The 23029-nt window shown below is 38.3% G+C and overlaps 1 protein-coding gene across 1 annotated transcript in view; it reads right to left on the reverse strand.

The window, feature by feature from the left end:
- LOC136877626 (protein regulator of cytokinesis 1) overlaps positions 1 to 23029 on the reverse strand; it is a 367851-nt gene that overhangs the window by 63515 nt on the left and 281307 nt on the right. The window lies entirely within an intron of this gene.

The raw sequence follows: 23029 nt of genomic DNA on the forward strand, positions 1-23029 counted from the left end.
GAATAGCTGGAATACTATGCTGATCCAGAGTGTTACGTACCAGTAGTATCAGAAAATTTATGAACCAGAGGAATGGCATGCTAAAGAAGAGAGAGATCTAACTCCCCACTCCCCAGCTACTTCCCGCCAATATTCAGGCAGGCTGTTATACTCAATACGCAGCAGTAATCCCATCTATCGGAGATAAATGGCAGCAGAATACACAAAGCACATCACAACAAACAATGGTCAATGTAATGTTATTGCTGATCAATTTTATGAGCTTTCTATATTGGAGGCCTTCACACTTAGTTTTCTTCCAAATCTGTGATTTATAGCATTTAATGTCAAGTGAGTCCTCCTTTCTTTCATGACAACCTCGTGTTATTTAAGCAATTGTTCCTTCATGACTTTTTTCTCATTCTTATAATTATCTTCACAATTTAATCACCATCACCACCAATATTATTGTAGTCGGTACGGTAAAACTTAATAACACATAAATAATCGGAAATTGTATTCTCTGTAACTTTAGTTATGTAGTACTTTTCAATATGACCAGTAAGATAGGTAATTAAAAATTAAATTTTGGTACCTTCCCCTAAACTACCATTTTGAACAGAGTGAATAAAGTTATTTATAGCGTAGTTCCTTATTCCGCGACTTTACATAAAATTCTGTTCACCCATGTTCACGTACCCCGGCGCTGATATGGACTTAGCAAAAAAATCCGAATCCATGAATATCTCTATCATCATAGCCGGTACGGTAAAAATGTATAAGACGTAAATGATAGGAAATTGTATAATATATAACTTTAGTTATGTAGTATTTATCGATAGGGCCAATAATAACATAAATATTTGAGAATTAAATTTTAGGCCTTCCCCTAAACTACCATTTCACTCAGCGTGAATAAAATTATTTATGGCGTAGATTGTAGCGACTTATTCCCCGACGTTATATACTGATTTTCATTAAATTCTCTTCAGCCGTTTTCTAGTGATGAGCGTGCGTACGCACCTACGTACGTACAGACAGACAGAAACAGAAATTACGGAAAATTAAAACGTGCATATCCCCTTGTTACTATGGATGGTCGCGACCGGTACGCAAATATCATTCTTTTTAAATTCTGAGCAATGTACGGACAAAACCCTTGTTTTATTTATATTGAGATAAATAAAAATTAGTCTGAATTGTCTCCAAATGGCTCGTAAAATCTCTAGAAAAGTCACTAGTAGTTATAGTAGTTATCATTGAAATTCTGTCACTAAATTACTAAGAAACACTCAATATCTAGCGACGAGTCTCTAGAATCGACCAAAGAGAATGGAATCGACTAGACTGATGTGAACGAACACCAACATAGAACGCGAGAACGAGAGACTGACAATCGATACACGCGTCGCGATATAAAGTTTTCAATAAACATCGTACTTTCGCGAACATTTCTCGCATTCATAAACGTCGATGTTTCGTTTGAAAGCGGCCAATGAGCGAAGGACTTCCGGCCACTGGCGTAAAAAAGCTGAAACGGCGGGATTTGAAAATAAATGTTTGAAGTTCACCAAAAAAATAAGCTAAAATCGGGAGAAATAATAGAATAATCGGGAGGCGGGAAAAACTGTCGAAAATCGGGAGTCTCCCGCCTAAATCGGGAAAGTTGGCAGGTATGGAGTAGGAATTGATTGGTGAACCTAGGAGGGGATGGGCGGACTCAAGCATTCTGATTGGCTACTCCAAGGCCAGGGTTTTCCTATATATAGAGAGCGAGGCAGCGTTCGTAATAATTCTGTCTTGTCTTGGCCTGATCTGCCTTAGTCTGTGTTGGTCTGTCTGAAGTTTTGCATCGTGTGCGACGCCTCACTTCTGGGATGGCGCACCTTTGGGTAAGCACTCTTACTTTCCGTTCCGGTTAAAATTTCCGTAATGTTCGGTGACTATTTCGTATAGGAGTCTGCCCTAGCCTAACCTAGATTCGTCAAATTAATTATTTATGATGCCTTAGCTTTTCAGCTGGGCTTCCCTGTTTGTCTTTGAGGCATTCCCATTTCTTATTACACTAAATATGTAGATTGTAATTTAATATATTTACCTTGGGGTTTGCCTTAGGTAGTTCAGTGTCACTTGATGTACGCTAGAGTTTAGGAGAGTACGTTCACTTCACTGTAAATTGTAATTGCTTTTTACGTTGCTTTTAACCTACTGAATTGCATTGTACTACTGGATTTGTAACTAGATGTATAGTTGGTTTGAAGTTTGAAACTTGTAGTGAAGTCATTATCAAAGAACCTCTAAGTTATGTGTATCACGGAGAATATAGTTCGTAAGTTGCAAGTTGGTGGATTTGGTTCAGAATGTATTTGTAAAATTTCTTTTGTAAATAATATTTTTCAAATTTAAGGATCACGGCGAATAATTTCGGAAAACGCAACCTAAGCCATGTCCATGCCCTCAGAAGGTCGTAGTTCCTTCCACCTTCCTGGTTTATTGCCCACTACTTGGCCCTACTGATATTTATGTATTATGTTGTTGGCGGAGATCCGCGTAGGCCACCTGATGTTTCTCTGTGTGTGTAGTGTTTTGTGATAATGTGTAGTTGCTCTTACTTTCCTCCTTTATTGTGTTTAGTACTTTGTTTTGTGTAACCACTGTAGAAAAGGTTACAAACTTTGGATACATGGAGCAAACAATAAACAGGAAAACTACCCGAGGTGGTAACCAATGCACACCGGCCCTTGGTCGGGTTTGCAGGCCTTCGGATTCTTGGGAGCCTGCACCTTCATGTAAGACAAAGAAACAACTACTTGTCAATGATCAATATCAATTCCCTCCTTAAGACAAGGAAACTAAACATACATTACATGTCCCAATGAAATATAACATTCAGATAACAACAGTGCAAGAGATTAGGTTTACAGATGAAGAAGCAATGGAATCACATTGCTATAGGATCTACAAAGGAAAACCATGTTAGAGAGTGATGAAAAATTTGCCACCTCTGGGCACAGGTTTCATAGTCAATAAGAAAATGATCAACTCTATCATCTCCTCCTCATCTCTACAGGAAAGAACATCCACCTGAGCCTTCCGAACACTCAACAAAGCATACAAGATTATTAACTTCCACGCAACAACCAATGGTGGATCAGTGGTAGTGTGTCGGCCTCCAGATCCCAAGACCCAGCAGAGGTAGTCTGATTTTTGAAGGGCTGAAAAATGTCCAATACAACACTCCATGTCGTATGATGTCAGCATGTAAAAGATCTCTGGCGACATATTTGATGTTTACTCAACAAAATTAATTAAATCTCAGCCATAGACCCCCAAGAGAGTTTCGGTTTACTCGGTCTGCCATCTAGTGGACCTAGAGTAAAATGGGGCGTCGAAACAGACGAGCAGACAGCCAGATGGCAACAAAGCCAAATGTCTGCACATGGTACCTGAGGCCATACGATTATTATTATTGTTACCACCAAAACAAACGACAGAAAATTGGTTGAAAGGATCAGGGGAGAACTAGAAGAGACAATGGACAGGATACTGAAACACCACACAACAATCTTAATGGGGGACTCCAATGCCCAAATCAGGAAAGAGCGAAAAAATCAAGACCATAGCTGGGAAATATCCAGCCCATAAGAGAACCAACAGAAATGGAGAGAGAGTGATCGATCTATGCAGAAACTACAGTCTAGTCCTTAAGTCCATTGTTTTTAAATGCCTGCCCAGGAAAGTGAAGACATGGAGGTGTCCGAGCCCTATGTTAGGGGAGTTCCAACTTGAATATGTCGCCATTAGCAGAAGAAATAACAAAAAAGTGCTAAATGTCAAAGTCCTGAGAAGTGCAAACATTGATTCAGAGGCACTACTCGTCTATGGTCAAAATTAATTTCGATCCTCTCACAAGACAGACATCCTAGCTGCAGAAAGTCGAAAGTTCCAAGATTCAATGCGACCACGTTGAAAGATAACTATGACTTCACAAAGACCTTAGCTGACAATAAGGAGGAAAAAGATTGGCCACAACTGCAGTAGGGAATATTAGATGCAGCTACAAAAACCATACCATCAACCAAAAGAAACCAACATCGATGCTGGACCACGACAACTTTAGAGAGAAGACAAGCATGGCTCATTTGGAACAGCAATAAGAGGAGTGCTACCTACACGAACTTCTCAACAACTGGGAAATCCACCACCAGAATCATCAGAAACGCTAAGAGCAATACAATAAGGACAATATGAACCAGGTAGAAAAAGACTTTCAAAGGAACAACACAAGAAACCTCTACCAAGCCCTGTACTCGTCCCCTACACTTCACCTCAGGGGACCAGATGGGAAGATGAATATAAACAATGAATTGCACATCTGCCCTAGCAGAATATTTCAACAACCTCCACAATTCAGAGGAACCCAGAGAGAACTTACTCTTTAAAATAAAGGATGTTCCCAACCCAAATTCCCTCCCACCAACAAAGGAGATCCAGAAAGTCATTTAGGAGCTTAAGTCCAATAAAGCACTGGGTGAAGATTGTATCATCACAGTGTTGTGGAAATATGCAGATGAAGATTCCATTAAATGTATTCTTGAGATCAAATCAAATCAAAATCTCTTTATTTGCAAATGAGGTGTCTACCTCGGTGGCAAATGGTACACTAAAATACATTATTGTCAAGCACTAAATATTAAATTAACAAGAGAAGAAAATTTTTCCTATAATACAATATTATACAATTTACGCTAACAATGTTTTCTATTAAACACACAGCTCATCCTTAATAAATTTATATTGTTTACAAAATTCTAATTATAATATCTCCTGTACTACTTACAAATATAGTCAACTGATATACAGTATGTGGAATTGCTTCAAATGATACCATAAAACTGGTATAACATTAATATTTACATTGCATTTATTTATTTACTATTTTTTTTTTTTTTTTTTTTTTTACCCGTTCTGGATCCTAAGTAGCATAACGACCTGCTGCATCTTAACCAGAGCCCCTTTTGCCACCACTTTTCAGAGTTCCTGAAGGGCCTTCACAGCTACCGTAGCGGTCCCAGGGCCCTCGAAGTCCCCACTGTACTTCACCCCTACAGGCAGTCCCCTACTTTGGCTGTCCAAACTCCTTAGACATGGGGATGGAATTAATTTATTCACACACATTTTTTTATTTACAATAACCTGCACCGGTCGAATGCCCTCTAACACTTCATTTATTTTCTCTGTTGCTGTTTATTCTCTTCTTGAATATCTGTACAGATTTTGGAAAAGGATCAAACACTACCCCTGGTAAACTGTTCCACTCCTTCACACTCTTCCCAATGAATGAATATTTACCCCAATCGCTTCTGCTAAAATTCCTTCTAATTTTATATTTGTGGTCAGTCCTGCCGATATAATTATTTTCCAACTGAAGCCTCTCACGGATATCTCCCCATGCTGCTTCTCCTGTATAGGCTCTATATAATCCTGTAAGTCTAGTTTTCTCCCTTCTCTTACTTAAAGTTTCCCACCCAAGTTCCTTTAACATTTCTGATACACTACTCTTTCTACTGAAATCCCCTGTTACAAATCTTGCTGCTTTCCTCTGCACACCATCTATTTCTTTTATTAGGTATTCTTGGTGAGGATCCCAAACACTGTTTGCATATTCCAATAATGGACCAACCATACTCAAGTAACTTTTTTCTTTTAATTCTTTGTTGCATCCTTTAAGTAGCCTCATTATGACATGTAATGATCTGTATGCTTTCCCAACAATGTCATCAATATGACCCTTCCAGTGCAAATTACTTTCAAATCTCACACCTAAGTATTTGCACTTGCCATCTTTTGGGATAACTACCTCATCCAAAGTATATTCAAATTCAGTTTTAAAGCTCCTGTTTGTAAAAGTTATAACAGTTGATTTGCCTCCATTAACCTTCATATTATTTTCTTCAACCCATTGTTGGATACTTTCAAGGTCCCTTTGTAATTCTGAACAATCCTCAATGTTGTTTATTTCTCTACAAACAATTATGTCATCTGCATACAATCTTATTTTTGATGTTATATTGTTCCCTAAATCATTTGCGTATATTAAGAAAAGTAACGGACCGATTATACTACCCTGTGCAATTCCCTTCCAAACTTTCTCTTCCTGCGATACATTATTTCCTACTTTGACTTTCTGAACCCTTGAATTTAGAAATGCTTTTATCCAACGTGTAACCCTTACGTCCAATCCTATTCCCTCCAATTTCTTTAATAATATTCCATGTTCCACTCTATCAAAGGCTTTGGAAAGATCTATGGCTATGCAATCTAACTGACCTCCTGAATCCAACTGATCTGATATGTCCTGCTGAAATCCCACCAGTTGTGCCTCACAAGAAAATTTCTTTCTAAATCCATACTGGCTCCTCATGAACCAATTTTTATCATCACATATCCCTCTGATGTACTTCGATATTAAACTCTCCAGAATTTTACAAACTATACTGGTCAGGCTGATTGGTCTGCAGTTCTCTGGTTTCCTTTTATCACCCTTTCCTTTATAAATTGGTATTATTATAGATTCCTTCCATTCCTTTGGTATTACACTATTATTTATGACATAGTCAAAGAGAAATTTTAAATAAGGCACTATGTACCACCCCATTGTCTTTAATACCTCCCTAGTAATTTGATCACTTCCTGCAGCTTTACCTTGCTGAAGCAGTTGGATTTCTCTGAAAATATCTTCGTTTGTGAATGAGAAGCTTCTTGTTTCCCTCTGTCTCTCTCCCTCTCTATCTTCTGTTTCGGTTTCCAAATCTTGACAATCATCGACTGAATCTCTAAATTCCCTACTAAATAGGTTTGCTTTCTCAGTATCTGTTAAATAGTGTTCACCCCCTTCTCCCACCATTGTAGATTATATAGGACATCTGGATAACAGAGAAACTACCTAGTGATTGGACCTCTGCTATCATCCACCCTCTGCACAAGGGAGTCAAGTCTGATTTAAACAACTACACAGGAATCTCAGTCCTCTCTGTGACTTACAAGATCTTTTCCAAGATACTTCTCTCAAGATTAGAAGCTCAATTAGATTCCTGCCTTGGAGAGTATCAAGCCAGATTCAGGAAATCAAGATCATGTGCAGAACAGATCCTGAACTTCAAAACTATTCTCACAAGAATAAAAGCTCTTCACCCCTTGTAATTTTCTTTGACTTCCAGAAAGCTTATGATTCGATTGATATACAATCTCTCTTTCAGACACTTGCTGAACTGAGACTAGGTAAGACAATCTCATAAAGGCTACTTTGACAAACACCAAGTCAAAGGTAAAATTCAGAAGGGAACTATCAAAAAGCTTTGATATCAGAACAGGTGTTGGGCAAGGGGATTGTTTATCCCCTATTCCTTTCAACTGCATGCTAGAGCAGGGTGTCCACCAAATTCAGATTTTAAAATTCCCTGACACTTCCCTGCTTTCCAGACATAAAAACGAGTTTCTTCCCCCCGACATAAAATGACAAAAAACAAAATTATAAAGGAAGTATCAGTAATATTAAAATACATTTTTAAAAAAGCAATTAATGTGCATATTAAATTTCAAAACTTGGAAGTTTAATTTAGTTAATTAAATTCACTTAAAGTTTTTTTAAAAAATGTACTACCATTACTGCTTCAGCGAAGAAATTTCTTCATAGCCACCAATGACTGTCGAGCTTCTGCCTTCACCCTCCGCTTCCTTTCTAATTCTTTCAGCAACAAAGCGGCCTTTCTCTTATTATTATTATTATTATTATTATTATTATTATTATTATTATTATTTGCAAAGAATCTTCTACTTCCAATGCTTCACATTTCTCCTTTAGATTTTGAACATACAAAGCATGAGCACTCCTTGCAGCATGGAGCTTGTTCTTATTAATGAAGACCTTTTCAGTTCCACCAGGGTTTGGGATAGCATCATATATTATTATTATTTTTTTTTGCTAGGGGCTTTACGTCGCACCGACACAGATAGGTCTTATGGCGACGATGGGATAGGAAAGGCCTAGGAGTAGGAAGGAAGCGGCCGTGGCCTTAATTAAGGTACAGCCCCAGCATTTGCCTGGTGTGAAAATGGGAAACCACGGAAAACCATCTTCAGGGCTGCCGATAGTGGGATTCGAACCTACTATCTCCCGGATGCAAGCTCACAGCCGCCATATATTATTCTTTGTGCTACAAGGGATACTTGTAGCATGTTCTTGACTATAATTTCTTTATTAAAAGTAAAACAACGTTCAAGTGAAGCATTTTCATGAAACAATATTAGTATCATTTTGAGAAATGAAGGCCACTTTACTGTTTTCAAATTTACTGTTGGAAAAACAGTAAAGCCAAAAGCGATCTAACCTCTCGTCTTTAGAAGTCAAAGAATTCACTTCTTATTTCGAAGTATCATTCTCACAAACAGAAGTGAACCCCCTATGTACATGATCGGCTTCATTACCCGAGATCCATTTGTTTTCAACATAGGCATTTAAAGCTATCCTTAGCAGCCTGCTGCTTACAGGCTTCTTGGCTACACTTACATCGAAACAAGAAATTAATTTAGTCAGTTTATATGCCAGCGGTGACCTTTCCAGTAACTTCTGGCATAAAGCTACCATTCCTCTTAGACAATCTGTGTGAAACACTAACATATCTCTACCATTTAATCCAGGAGTGCCATGAAGTGCTGCTTTAGCAGCAGAACCTGTCAATTTTAAGTGCAGGCAGAAGATTTTCTTTACTGTCTAAATTTGCTTTAGGACATTTTCTGAAGACTGCAGCAACTCAGACTTAACAAACCTTGTCATGACATTTATCATCAATAAAAGATTCATAAAGGAGTGATGCAAATGGAAGATCTGTCTGAAACTTTTAGAATTTCTTTTACTGCCAGTTTATATGAATTGTGCACAGTATGCAAGGCACAACAAAATAGGAGCATCTAGATCATCATTTAATAAATTACCAAAATTCTGAAGGAACTTTTTATTAAAATTTGGACCATCCATTGAAATTTGTAAGTTTCTTTAGATAGAGTCCTTGCTGTGCTTGCAAAAAAACCATTTAACAAATCTGAGGAGGTAGAATACCAAGAAACATTGAATCAAAATAAGAAGTGCATACCTCATTAGTATCAGGATTGAAACTATGAACTACAGGATCCATTTGGTCCATCTGAGAAACTTTATTCAGTGACTCGTCAAACGCAACGGTGAAATGTGTGCACTTACTCAAGAACTTGTTTATGGAAATGGAGCGCTAAACCACGAGTGATTCTATATGCAACTTTTTTTGTTCTGTGCAGTTGAACTTTCAAAGTTGTTTCAGAGTCTGGAAACATTACTGGAAACAAACGTACACTAGCTTCACTGGCACGTAAAGAATGGTGCTGCATGACTGTATGCATGCACCATATAGTCTCAGCTTTGGTTACTTGTTCTCTCGAAAGATAATTCTGTAGACATCTCGTCTCTGGTGAACCTTCTTTAATGGAAGAAGAGGAAGAAGTGGAGTCATATGTGATAAAGTTTGTTGTGGTAGCTGTGGCAGGCAGAGGGCAACTTGTGTGCGGCCAGGTATTCTCTACTGAGTTTAAGTCTCTTGTTACTTCACTATTCGAATGTTCCTTTTTAAAATAACTTGAAAGGGATGATGAGAACTGGCTGAACTTGACACTACTGGCATGGTCTTTCCTGCCATGTGACTTTTTAATGCCTGCTTCCCCATGTTGCTAACAGTAAATGATGTTTTACATATTATGCAGATTACAATATTACGCAATATGCTGAAAATTTGTCTTGAGGCATGGGTTTCAACCATGTTCTGAAAGTACCATCAAGCAGCCACGTTTCATTAAACAAAGTTTTCCATGGCTTTGATGAAGATATTGTTAGCTAAAAAAAGAAGAAAGATAAGGATATTGTAAATATCTTTCAAATAGTCCTAAATTCTGCACAGCTTTCTTCTAAATTGAGAGTTCGTAAAACCTGTGAGCACTGCTGCCAGCACTCTACTGCTTCAATAACAGCTGATGCAATATAAGTGCGGCACACAGCCCTCGTAAAATCTAATACCGTACTACAAAAATCACACGCGAATCACAAGTGAAAACAAATTTGCAAATCCTTCTAAGATAGTGCATGCACTTCCTAACAATATCCGACACAAACAAGAATAGGTACATTATTAATAAGAATAAAAGAAATTATTCGCGACTAATGACTGGCATGGGAAGGATGTTATATGGCTGATCGAGACCACGGTGCCAATTTTTGCCGAGTCACATTCTTGCCACTTGGCTTTCATGAACTATACCGAGGTATGATACACAGACTAACTATATACTAACCAACATACGGGTGTAAATACAATTCCATCTACAATGAACACTATTAAACCTATACCACATACACAGAGTGAGGTAGTTTAACCACATGGTGATGTAGACAATACAATTGTCAGCCAGGTTTCGAAATTGCACTCAACCGATATAAATCGATATGAATGGCAGCTTGGGATTGGCTGGATCAAGACCAAATACATCCAAACATACTTCACAAACTCAAAATCTCTTAACCAACAAACAACCTTTTATGTCGCACCGACACAGACAGGTCTTATGGCGACGATGGGACAGTAAAGTCCTAGGAATGGGAAGGAAGCGGCTGTGGTCTTAAGGTACAGCCCCCGCATTTGCCTGGAGTGAAAATGAGAAACCACGGAAAACCATCTTCAGGGCTGCCGACAGTGGGATTCAAACCCTCTATCTCCTGAATGCGAGCTCACAGCTGCGCGCTCCTAACCGTACGGCCAACTTGCCCGGTAACCTTCACCTCACAATGTGATGTCACTATTTTTAAATCTTGTTCTGTATTCACAAAATTACACGATATTACAAGCTACTAGTCGTGCCTCAAAACTTCCGAACTCCTCACACGAAAGATAGGTTGGAAACTCAACGTGGCTCAGCCCAAATGGTGTTGCGATGCACTACACATTTACATAAGGCTTACCTACATCAGCGCATTTAATAATAATGATCATGAGCACTCAAATGAGTATTAAGTTCAAGAGAATTTCACACTTTTCTGCATTCAGTCAGTGTTTTGTGTCTGTTTCTACATTTTACGAGGTAAATAACTATCGCACAAGTCATTACATAGTAAACAAACTCAGTCATCCGTTGGGTTGTGGAATTTTGTCTATATGCATATATTGTTGTGGAAACCATGCATTTAAGTGATTAGAAAAACTGAGAACACAATATAGGCCAAGTTCATCAAGCTCGCCATTCCTCAACAACACAGAATATTCAATAGTAAGCAGATCAAAACATTGAAAATTCGATCAATCTATCATATAGCTATTGATATTATTGGTTTCATTAAAATTGAATAATTGAAAAAGAGGTTCAACCTATTCAATATACAAGAGAAAGAAATGTAGTGATTACATTCTTATTTAATAGTAATTAGAATTGGGACCGGTTTCGACCATAGTCCAGGTCATTGTCAGCCGATCAAAACATAAACATGAAAAACAATGCATATGAAAAAGAAAAAGATTAAGTGAACTCTGGATCAGTATAAGAGGCAATATAAAATGATGATGGGGGTAGAAACTGCGAATCACTTAAAAGAAAACAGTGCGTAATTTTATGAATGGTGGTACGGCACACGCAATGATAGGTAAAGTCTCGCAATGTTTATGAACAGCGGAGAACGGTCAAATGGGTCAGTTTTCACACACCGTCAGGCACAAAGTCACAACACTATCGAACAACATATGAAGATCTATCAATATGTAACACAATTACTCATTCAATTATACTGAATTGCGTTGTATGTATCTATATATACGTACTTAATTTCCCGCAACCGAGGCAAATACTGGACCTTCAGGATATTCTCCATTCTACTTTGGCGTTCGAGACTACAGAGCACGACCTTGAGTGTGCTTGCGCTGATCACCGGGAACTGGCAGTTTGCTTCTATAAATCTATTCGTCTTCGGCTATTAATGAAGGCATGGATAAGGACATTAGCGACAGCCAGTGCTCCACAAACCTCCTAACAATTAGGTAACAGCTCAACAGCTTTCAAGATTTCCCTCGCATGTAGGACAGCTCAAACACCGATTGCACTGCACAACATGTTCGACCGTTGCCCATTCAACCAACAACTGACTTTCCCACACTTCAACAACAAAATATACGAAAACCTTTAGTCAACTAGGAAGAACCTAATGATGTTTTTAACTATCTTCATTTGAAGCCAGTGTTGTTTTAACTCTGTCTTAGCACAGCCTCATTTTATAATCAACAAAAGTTGTTCACTTGCACTGTGCACTCCATTCAAATAGAGAGTGACCAACGGAGTTGACTACCTCATGAATCCTAGGGCGAATTATTTTGGTTGGAGCCAAATTACAAATAGACAAATTGGAATGTTTTACCCCATCAATTTTAACAATTATAAATAAGTGTACAGTAATTATAAATTGTGTTTTATTTTGCCAACATTTGTATATACTACGTAGAACTACCATCAAACTCAATATCATATAGACCTAGATTACTTTCATTTTTATACTGTGCATATGATGGCCTCATTTTAATATTAAGAAACCACTAGCGTATTTTACTATATGTAACTAGTCAATTGTTATTTCGTTTAGGATATGGCTTTGTACGTGTTTTTAATGTATTCTTTCTTACATATTATGTTCATAATTTCCAACCAGACGTCTGGTTTAATTCTGAGGTGCTTTGATATGACTAATGACGCCCCACATGGAGGACGAAACATGTCTCCATTTTAACGATGTTTAACTAAAAATGTTAACATCCTGTAATGTATTGAATAGGTTGGAGTCCAATAAATTTCTCTTATATTATTATTGAGATTATTTCAATACGGAAAATAAAATTATTTTTATTACTTGTAACGTACAAGTTCACAAAATAAAACACACAAAAGGAAATGCTCTGCAATACTCTATAACTACGACTACCATTACAAATCTGTCTACCTACACTTGTCCTATTAAACTAAACTACAAGTAATCGGTCGTCTCACATCAAATAAAGTGAATAATCAAAATAAAATATATCTATCAACAGCTGATGAATCGAAACTGCATTTATAGTGTAAATCCTGCATAAATCAACTAAATGTCAACACATGGCATCATCATAAGATACCGGACATCCAAAAAATAAATCTAAAGTAAAGAGAAAGTAAAATAGAAAAACAAAAGTTCATCGATCGAACACGCAAGGCTGAGCAGTAAGGATCTCCACTACCTAGGTTTCCAGGTGGGACAACCCTTACATTTATGCCACTACTGATGCAATGCTATGATGGAAGCACATTCTGGCTAGTAAGAATTATGTCAAAACTTGGCCTGAATAGTGCCTGCTGATACCTTTCACATTCGTATCGACTACTGTAAACACTAACATCGCTCAAGTTGATTTGCAAAACTGACTAACCTATGACTTGACCATATACAAACTATGCCCTAATCCTGTCACTGAGCCTAAGTTACAGTGTCTACTTATCCTTAAATTATATAATTCAAGCAGCATCCTAAATCTATTGTTGTGCGAATGTTATGGTATCTACGCATCACTTATACTGTCAGGCAAAATCGAAACTTCAAACACAATCCCGGATTATTTAAATCTAATCCTCGTTGAAACTCTTAACACAATGAAATTAAATTCGTCACAGAATGAACTTCAACCTGGAAATATAACTGTGTCCATTTCCTCATCCACGGCATAACTCAAGAGTGAGGCTCCAAATGGCCTTTCATCAATTTACTCAAGCTAAACTATCATTCTAATAAAATTCATTTTTCACACCTATGGCGTATGCATATATGTCGCGCATTTCGAGAATGCATGGACTTAAAAAAATATATTTAAAGGTCATTCGAAGCCCGATGGAATTGTACACGATTCATAAGAAGCGGGTTCTTACCAGTAGAAAAGTTGGCTATCAGACAGTGTTTCATCTGAACTGCATCCTACTGCCATCTGTGAGCACAGCGTGAAGTTCAGCGCTGCTCTGCCGATTACCGTTCGAGTTCGACAATATGTGCGTAGTTTTTTGGTTTTTTTTCCTAGTTGTTGTTGGAGATTCTGAAGCCAAACTGTTCGAACTTGGTCTCATATACTTGTTTTTTTAAAAGAAACCCGATCAAAAGATGAAGACGGGCGAGATGTGGCTGATTTTCGACCCTGGTTAAATTTGTGGCCAACCGGCCACAAATTCTAGTTGGATTTGTGGTTTGTTTATCAACTTATATTTGTTTCCGAGAAATTGTAAGTACCCTGCATGATGAAATCTGCATGAATACCCTTTCCCACCGAGGTATCTCCACAATCCTCAAGATTTTTGGTTTGGACCGAACAAGTAAAAAAAAATCTGAATTGCGAGTATGTTTTAAACTACAGTTATCAAGAGGAATTTCCGTATCACGCGTTAGCCTTTACTCTGGCGTTTATAAGATGTAAACTGTTAAAATCGGGACTCAGATTTCTTATGTGTTGGTAAATTTTCATTTCGAAACTTCTTGTAACAGATAGTTAAGCATTATTTCGGTGGATCACAGATGAAAATCGGTAAGTTGGAGTTGTTTGGTCGATGTCTATCTGATAAAGTTTGGTAGCCATGTTTTAATCGCGACATGTGATTCGTTTCTATGGGAACTGTTGTAAACAAATATGGATTCCCTGTGTTTAAAAAAACAGCTGATAGCTGTCGATTGTATTTTGATTCGGTGTATGGACTCTTATTGTACTCCAGTTTACTAATTCTATGTTGAAATACGTCTTCCTTTCCTATCGTGTAATTTAATAACGATTGGGTTCTATTTCGCCTAAAACTTGGTAACATTTATTTACCACTTCGGTTATTTCATGGAATTATACTAGAAGTGTCGAGAAACAAGCCCCAACTTACCTTCAATTATTCCACTACTGGTCTACTATTAAATTGATTAATTTGGTTTTCAAGAATTGTAATCCCAGGATTTATTTCTTATATTTTCAAGGGTCGACCCAAGTTATATTATCTTTTCTTTTAGTCTGATGATAATTTTCTTCTTTTCTTTTAATCATTGAATTGTTTCGAAGGTTATTAATGTCATTCGAGAATTGAAGCACAAATCCATTAAAGTTGGTTTAAGTTTTTAATCTGTCTTTCCTTTATAGTTAGTACATTCGCTTGGGTTTGATTCACATAGCCTCTGGCACCGGTGTCCGTTTCTCATGCCTTTTCTTCTTTGGACATCGTGGTAAGTATTTCATTTCGGTTGTTTTCTTGTAAGGTCCAGTGTTGCCAAACTACTACCGATTGGGAAGTTTCGGAGACACCACGGTAGAGTTGGTTGTTATACTGTTGTGTTGTGACACACCCACAATGTTTCTAGCCAGAGAATACAATTTACAATAATCAAGTATTACCTCGACGTCGGCTATCACAAAATGTGCTTTGCTGGTACTACATAGAATCGGAACAGACTCAATTACCAAAACCTACGGTCAAATATAAAATAGTAATCATGGGAGAACATCATCTTGTACTTAAAATAGGTGTTACAAAGCGCTCACTAGGTTTTGACCACCTTTAAATTTGTCAACTGCTCTGGATTGCTTACAGGACAGTCGTCTTGCAGCCTGTCTCAGAAATATTACATCTTAACATATACCTTGTCGCAAAAATTCCTCTCCAATGAAAAACAAGGCCTCTTATTCTCAGCCTCCTGTTCACTATACATCACTCATAAAATACAGGCTTACTCTGCCTTTAACATCTTCCTAACTATTCTTATAATATTTCATTTCCATTACAATACATTTCTCCTCGTTTAATACAAGCAATCCCATGACCAAACAACTTGATAAGGATCTCACAATTAACTTCTCTAAATTTTTCTGACCTTCAGAGCAAAATAGCATACTGTGATTTTCTGTATCGCAATACCGGTGTCATAAAATATAAGTTTTCCAAAAATAAATGCCAACTTTATCAGACTTCACTGGATTTTGGTATAAATAGCAAATCTTGCTCGACAGTTTAACGGGACAAGTATGTACATTATTTCTAGCTATAAAACATTATATTTAAATTAGACCTGTAACTTAGTCGTGGGCATGGAGTTATCTCAGCTCCATTTTGTGCCAGATCGTTTCACTTAGTCACTCATGATTGAAGAGCACATTCTTCTCTCATATTACTTATAATTAAACAGATTCTACACCTTAATTGATCCAACACATGTAAATAAATTATTCTAGACGCACATAATATGTACAACCACTCTGCTTCTTGCCAAGGACTCATGTCTCGCCTGTGGGAATCTCCACCTACACCTTAGGCCAGGTGTTACAGAGATATGAAATAAGAAGCTTATCTCTGCCAGTCTACAGTTCCCTTTACTGATTACGAAAATACACAGTGTCACAATAATTCACGAAAGCTATCAATGAATTCGCTGCTTCCAATTGAGAAGTTCAGGAATCCTATACTAATTCAATTAATGATTTTCTTTACTGATGATAAATGTTGTAACTACATTGTATCAATAGCTAATTGAGTCTTCATTTGTCATTTACCACTTGGTAAAAACCTATCTCGAGCCAACTAACTTTATAAATTTCACAAGTTTATTGAAGGAACATTTCAAGACTTCTATTTGATGTTGCGCAATGAAGGTTCATCCTCGCAAACCATGACAAAGTGAGTGAGTTGCTGTCTGAGGTGGGGGTATTTAACCCATTCGCCTCACATTTAAATACCGTAAGAGTTCACTAAGAAATCACATTTAAATACCTCTCTACGGCAGTCGTCATCACACTATTGAGAAAATCATAGAAAACCAACCAGTAAATATTCCTTTCTGAAAATTTGCATGCATGATAACGAAGTAATAAACTTACCAATGCCACTATTTTAGTACGTCTGCTGGGTGTGGTACACCTCAAAACATTCTTCTAAGTGAAGAGCTATGCCATACTTTTTGCACTGCCAGCAACTTTCGCTCCTTTTACCCCGGCTGTAGCACACAATACACCTTCTTGTGACTTGATTTCTTCTCTGTAGGGGGAATACGTATGGGAAAGTGGGCCCATGATTTAGCTTGTAATCTGGTTGGGGAGGTGCTCGCTGACGGTCCACCTCGAACCGAGTACTCTGGTAACTGAACAGTCACTAGTAGTTGCTGTGCAATGCTAGTTCGGAAGTCTGTGTAGTTCGTCATTCTGTTAGCAGCGATCTTGTGATACACAGTGAAGGAATTGAAAATACACATATCTAGGAGGTAAAAGAATATTTTCCTATACCCTTTCACTGTGCGTCGCATGACGGGGAACAGAGCTGTAACCTGATCCTGAAGGTCAACACCACCCATTCCCTTCTGATATTGAAGGCCACACTTGGGCTTTATCACTTCTTCCCTCGGGGTTTGTCCTCTCTTTCGTCTGAGTTTGCCTGTCCCTGACATGTCAGTTGATTTGTCTTTAGTGGTGAGAAAGCAAACATCCTAGTTATCTTTCCACTTCACACACAACATACTGTTGGCAGCCCACGTCTCATACTCTCCACGTTTTAGTTTCGTCTTACTGATATCGCGAGGCATGTCTTTTCGGTTCTGTCTAACAGTTCCAATTACATTCATCTGCTTGTTGTGTGGCCTTTTGAATAAATCTGGGGAAGAATACCAGTTATCTAAAAACAATGTATGTCCTCGGCCTAACAAGGGTTCACACATGTTGAGCACAACGCTTGTACTTACTGGCAGACTTGGATCCGTTACATCATCACCTACATAAATTTTGACGGACAGACAGACAGTAGCCAGAAATTGATTCCAAAATTTTGTAAAATTTTATTCCAAACCTAGAACATTTAGACCTATTACGCTGGACATATATAAGGCGGCCTCTGAATTTCATTAGACTTTTACCTAGAGCAATGTCTTGTGAAGGTAAATATAATTCTGAAAATTTGGGGCAGAAATGTTGTATTATAGGCTTAATCTTTCTGTTTGTCACTAATATCAACTTGTTCATCGTCAACAAAATGTAAAAATCGTGAAATTGTAATAAATCTTCCACTGCTCATGGTTTCACAAAAAATAGGAGTGTTTATACACCTGTTTACTCCAGTATAACTGTATTCTTGACTTTCATACTTGTGACATTAGTATAACTAACGCAAAATATGAACTAATTTCGTCGGGTGTAGTCTCAAACCATTTGTCATCGCCTTTCAACTTATTTCTGTCAGGATTGCTCAACTGTTTTGCTGCGTATGAATTTGTCTCGACAGATATCAGGACATAAATCAAGATATTTTGTCAAACAAAGGGTTCAAGTATTCACAAAAAACTGAGAGTTCAGATAGTGGCTGCGTTTCAAACTTTTTCAATAAGTTTTCACTAACCCCATTGTATTCACTAAACTTATGTATAACAGGTTTATTGTCGCTTTTTGTCCAGTTCCAGTTAGTCAAGTTAGTCTGTGCCGAGGTACGAGCTCGTTTCGAAAGACTCGGCACACCGTCGTTATTTGCATCACTTTCCGTGTCATCAGAACTATTATACGCACTAGTGCTCGAACTAAGTACTGCAGGGTTTATTTCGTTGTCACAAACATCACTGCCTTCAATATCACTCTCTAAAACACTATCTATTAGCTACCGTATTCCTTCTTCATCAACACCAGCACATCTGCTTGACGCCATGATGGAAACTGATAAGAGCGAAATTATATGAAAAAAGATTATCTTATCTCTTGTTCCAGAAGTGTGCGAGAACCTGGTGAAAGGGAAAAAACCGAAGCCACACGTGTAAACTTCAGCTCAGAATGAATACAAGTGGCATCTGTGGATTGGTAACTGAACTACATGGATTGATGTACAGCTGTGCGTCGCCGCGAGTAGAGCTTGTCATTTGATTCATATGCCATGAATAACTATGACTAGCTAGGGTCGTCAAATGATGTGATTGGGTTAAAGACTTTGTAGGGATGCTTTACATGTCGTGATATATTGTAGTGTAATCATACAATTTGATAACCACCGGACCGAATTCCTCGAAACTCACCCCAAACATTCCACTTAATTTTCCAGTCATGATGGTGTTGTTTGCTGTTCTTTTCTGTTCCTTTAACGGGCATTATTAATTAATTAATTAATTTCATGCAGGTAATTTCGTGCGCATTTTGATTGCGTGTCCTTGACACGTGGGTCCCTTATGGACAGCATAAATGCCATTTCTCTCCAACCCTAATTAAATACATTTCCACCCTGTGGACTTTAGCTTCATCAAATGAAAATGAAAATCCACAGCCTGTTTCCAGTCATTCGACCGGGTAAGGAATGGAATGAATGAAGCCCCATCTAGCGGCGAGGATAGGAATTGTGCCAGATGCCGAAGCCTGTCGCACTCCTCAGGGGCAATGATTAATGAATGACAGATGAAATGAAATGATATTTGAGAGTGTTGCTGGAATGAATTATGACAGGGAAAACCTGAGTACCCGGAGAAAAACCTGTCCCACCTCCGCTTTGTCCAGCACAAATCTCACATGGAGGGACCGGGATTTGAACCACGGAACCCAGCGGTGAGAAGCCGACGTGCTGCCGCCTGAGCCATGGAGGTTCACAGCTTCAACAAATAATTTTTAAAATTCTTAATCACTTATTTCTTTGTTAATGATGGTGCCGAAATCTCTCGTAATGAGGGTTCTTATCTAGAAGTTCATTATTAATTACCCAAGGTCTGCCGAAGTGTTCGACCTCGTTCGAATGGATGGCTCGCTTCCCACTTCGAGTTGTCACGCCACGGACTGAGATATGAGCTTGTAATGAAGAATTATGGTTGCACTCGTAGTTGTAATTTCCTAGTTGCAATATTTAGCGAGGTAGAATTATGGGTTCAGTATGTCTACTAACAATGTCTCCACGTTTGCACCTTCTTCCAATGTTTTAGTGGCTTTAGGGGCAGGTAAGTGAAGTAGGGGCAGACACAACCTCGAAACAACTGAAGGATTCTGCTGTTTCAAAAATTCTGTCACTCCCTTACATTTACCTACCACTGTATTTGCATCGTCACAACCAAATTACAAACACTTTTCCCATTTCAGCACCTTGATCTTAAATTCTCCATCCAGCACCTGAAATATTCCTTCTCCAGTGTTATCACTAGAGCCCGGATTTCCTTGCAAATGCATGTTTTTAAATAAACTGGTTACACTTCTCAAACTTTGCATATATTCATTTTATAGCTTAACGTTTCCATATAACCGTTCTTTTTCCCTGCATGTTTGCATATTTTGGATTTAATGGTGAATATTTGGACGTTTAATATTGCATATGACTTTTCTTTCAGATTTTGGCGCATATATAATGTTATATTGCATGATAGTGCCTTTTATGAACATTGGTGTGCAGAATTTGGTAACATTTTTCCACATTGTACAGTATGTCTATTACTGAGACGGAGGGAATGTATTCCTGGCATTCTATCTGACAACCAAAGTTAGTACATACGATGGAGATCCTATAAAGCAATTAACCAAACACTTTCGTATCTAATTAATGAACGTAAGTTTTCGTGGCTCATTGTATTAACATAAAGAAATTAACTGGATTAAAGCCACTATATATATATTTATTAATAATATAGCCAAGCTTTCAGCCAAATTGCACTGGCCTTCATCAGGGCATGTGAAGTTTTGCCTCCGACAGTGAGCAAAGAAATTATCTGAAGGAACATGGAAGTCATGCCCGTACTATCCACGGCCTACCCTACTAACTGGACTCAAGGATCGTGGTGCTGTGCTGTGGTGGTTGGGAGGGAAGTTACTGATGCACCGCCCTCTGTCGACAGTTCGAGTGCGTCCCGCTGTGCCATGGTGGTGTTATGCATGTATTTCTGCAGTAGAGGTCTCCATGTATTTGATAACTTGAAGCCGTCTTCCATGTTGATGTTATTTAGGCGCAGCTCTATCTCTATGGCTTCCCTCACAAGACGAGCATAGAAGTCTTTTACACGCGCGATGACCTTCTCCTGGTCAAAGAGGATTTCATGGTCTGTACTGTAGAAATGTTCTGCTATGGCAGACTGGCTTATAGCCTTCTCCGTGGAGGATGAAAGAGCGACATTCTTTACCGATCTGATGTGCTCTTTCACTCAGGTGCTAACAAGCCTTTTTGTCATGCCAACATAAGAACAACCACAACCACATGGAATTTCATATACGCCCAGTGTTTCAAGACGTGGCTTCTCTTTGACTGGTCGACACAGGGATTTGAGCTTCCGGTCTGCAGTGATAACTGGAATTATATTGTACTTCTTAAGAATGCGCCCTATTCTGTCAGTTATACCTGCCACGTAAGGAAGGAATACTTTTTTCTTTTTGCTGTAGTCCTGGTTGGTGTTATTCAAGTTAGGCTCCTCGATCTTCACAGCTCATGTTATGTCTCCAGATGTATAACCATTTTTCTTCATGGATGTTGTCAGTTCTCTCATTGCACTTATAATATCTCCTGTACTACTTACAAATATAGTCAACTGATATACAGTATGTGGAATTACTTCAAATGATACTATACAACTGGTGTAAGATTAAACTTTATACTGCATTTATTTAATTTTAATTTTTTTTTTTCTCAACCCATTCTGGAACCTAAGTAGCATAACGACCTGCTGCGTCTTATCCAGAGCCCCTTTTGCCACCACTTTTCAGAGTTCCTGAAGGGCCTTCACAACTACCGTAGCGGTCCCAGGGCCCTCGAAGTCCCCACTGTACTTCACCCCTACAGGCAGTCCCCTACTTTTATCAGTTTGATTCTTTATAAAACTAGTCGTATTGAATTCCTGGAGTGGCGCTGTTCTCTTCTTAACTTCAGCTGATGACATTACGTATTTACATTCACGAAGATGGGAAATGCATTGCCACTCTTATAGAGTTGGATACTAGGGGAGGATAGGAGGGTCATTGGCTTTTGGAATAAACACATATGCCTCTTACAATGTGCAGTACATAATTTCACATTTCGACATGATAAAATGAATCAGGCCATCGATATAAATCCGTTATGATCAGTACCGCTTCAGTACTGCTGTAGTACAGGTAAGAAATCCGCAGTACGTGGCATACTCTTACTACATACGAAAGAACAGAATCCTGTAATCCCCTAGTCACGGATGACCACCAACTGCCTATCACCACCATCGCAATGCAGCTACTTTTATTAGTATTAGAAAATGCCAAGCATATCCTAATTCACAAAACATATTCTATAATTTACTCATACAGCACAGTACATTATTTAGATGTATCCTTGGAAGATGGACAACCTTACTTTAACTCAGCTAAGTAGTCCAGGATACCTCCATATTAGCTATGTGTAATTCTGTGTTTTCGCCCCCGTTAAGACAAATTTCGATATTCCTTCAGTAACGTTACACAACTATGCACTTGTCCTGGTTTCTTCCATTCTTTATTTAATACCTTAGCAAGCATGTTCAGTTCTGTTAATTTTATCCACCTCTTTCCCAACTATAGGTTTATTGCATAAAATGCAATGATTCCAGTTATTTCTCTCAAAGCTTTATTGTTGTATACTCGCATCAACCACCAAATTAGCCCTTTTTTTTACCTCTTTGTTAACATTTGCATCCCGATTGGCATATTTTCATTTATTCTACAAAATTTCACTAGCATTTTGCTTCACATCGCACCGCTGCAGATAGGCCTGATGGAGACTGTCGGATAGAAAAGGGTGAGGCGGCCATGGCCTTGCAGAACAGCTGCAGCTTTTGCCTCCTATGAAAATTGGAAACTAGGGAAAAACCATCTTCAAGGCTGCCGAGAGTGGGGTTTGAACCCACTATATCCCAAATACAAGTGGACAAACCACGCAGCCACTCCCTTGGTTCTCTTGCTCTTACATTCTGTCATCATTTGTCTTCCGATGTCTTTCACTCTTTGGACCTCTTCCTCAC

The sequence above is a fragment of the Anabrus simplex genome, chromosome 7, assembly GCF_040414725.1.
Source record: "Anabrus simplex isolate iqAnaSimp1 chromosome 7, ASM4041472v1, whole genome shotgun sequence".
Lineage (NCBI taxonomy): Eukaryota > Metazoa > Arthropoda > Insecta > Orthoptera > Tettigoniidae > Anabrus > Anabrus simplex.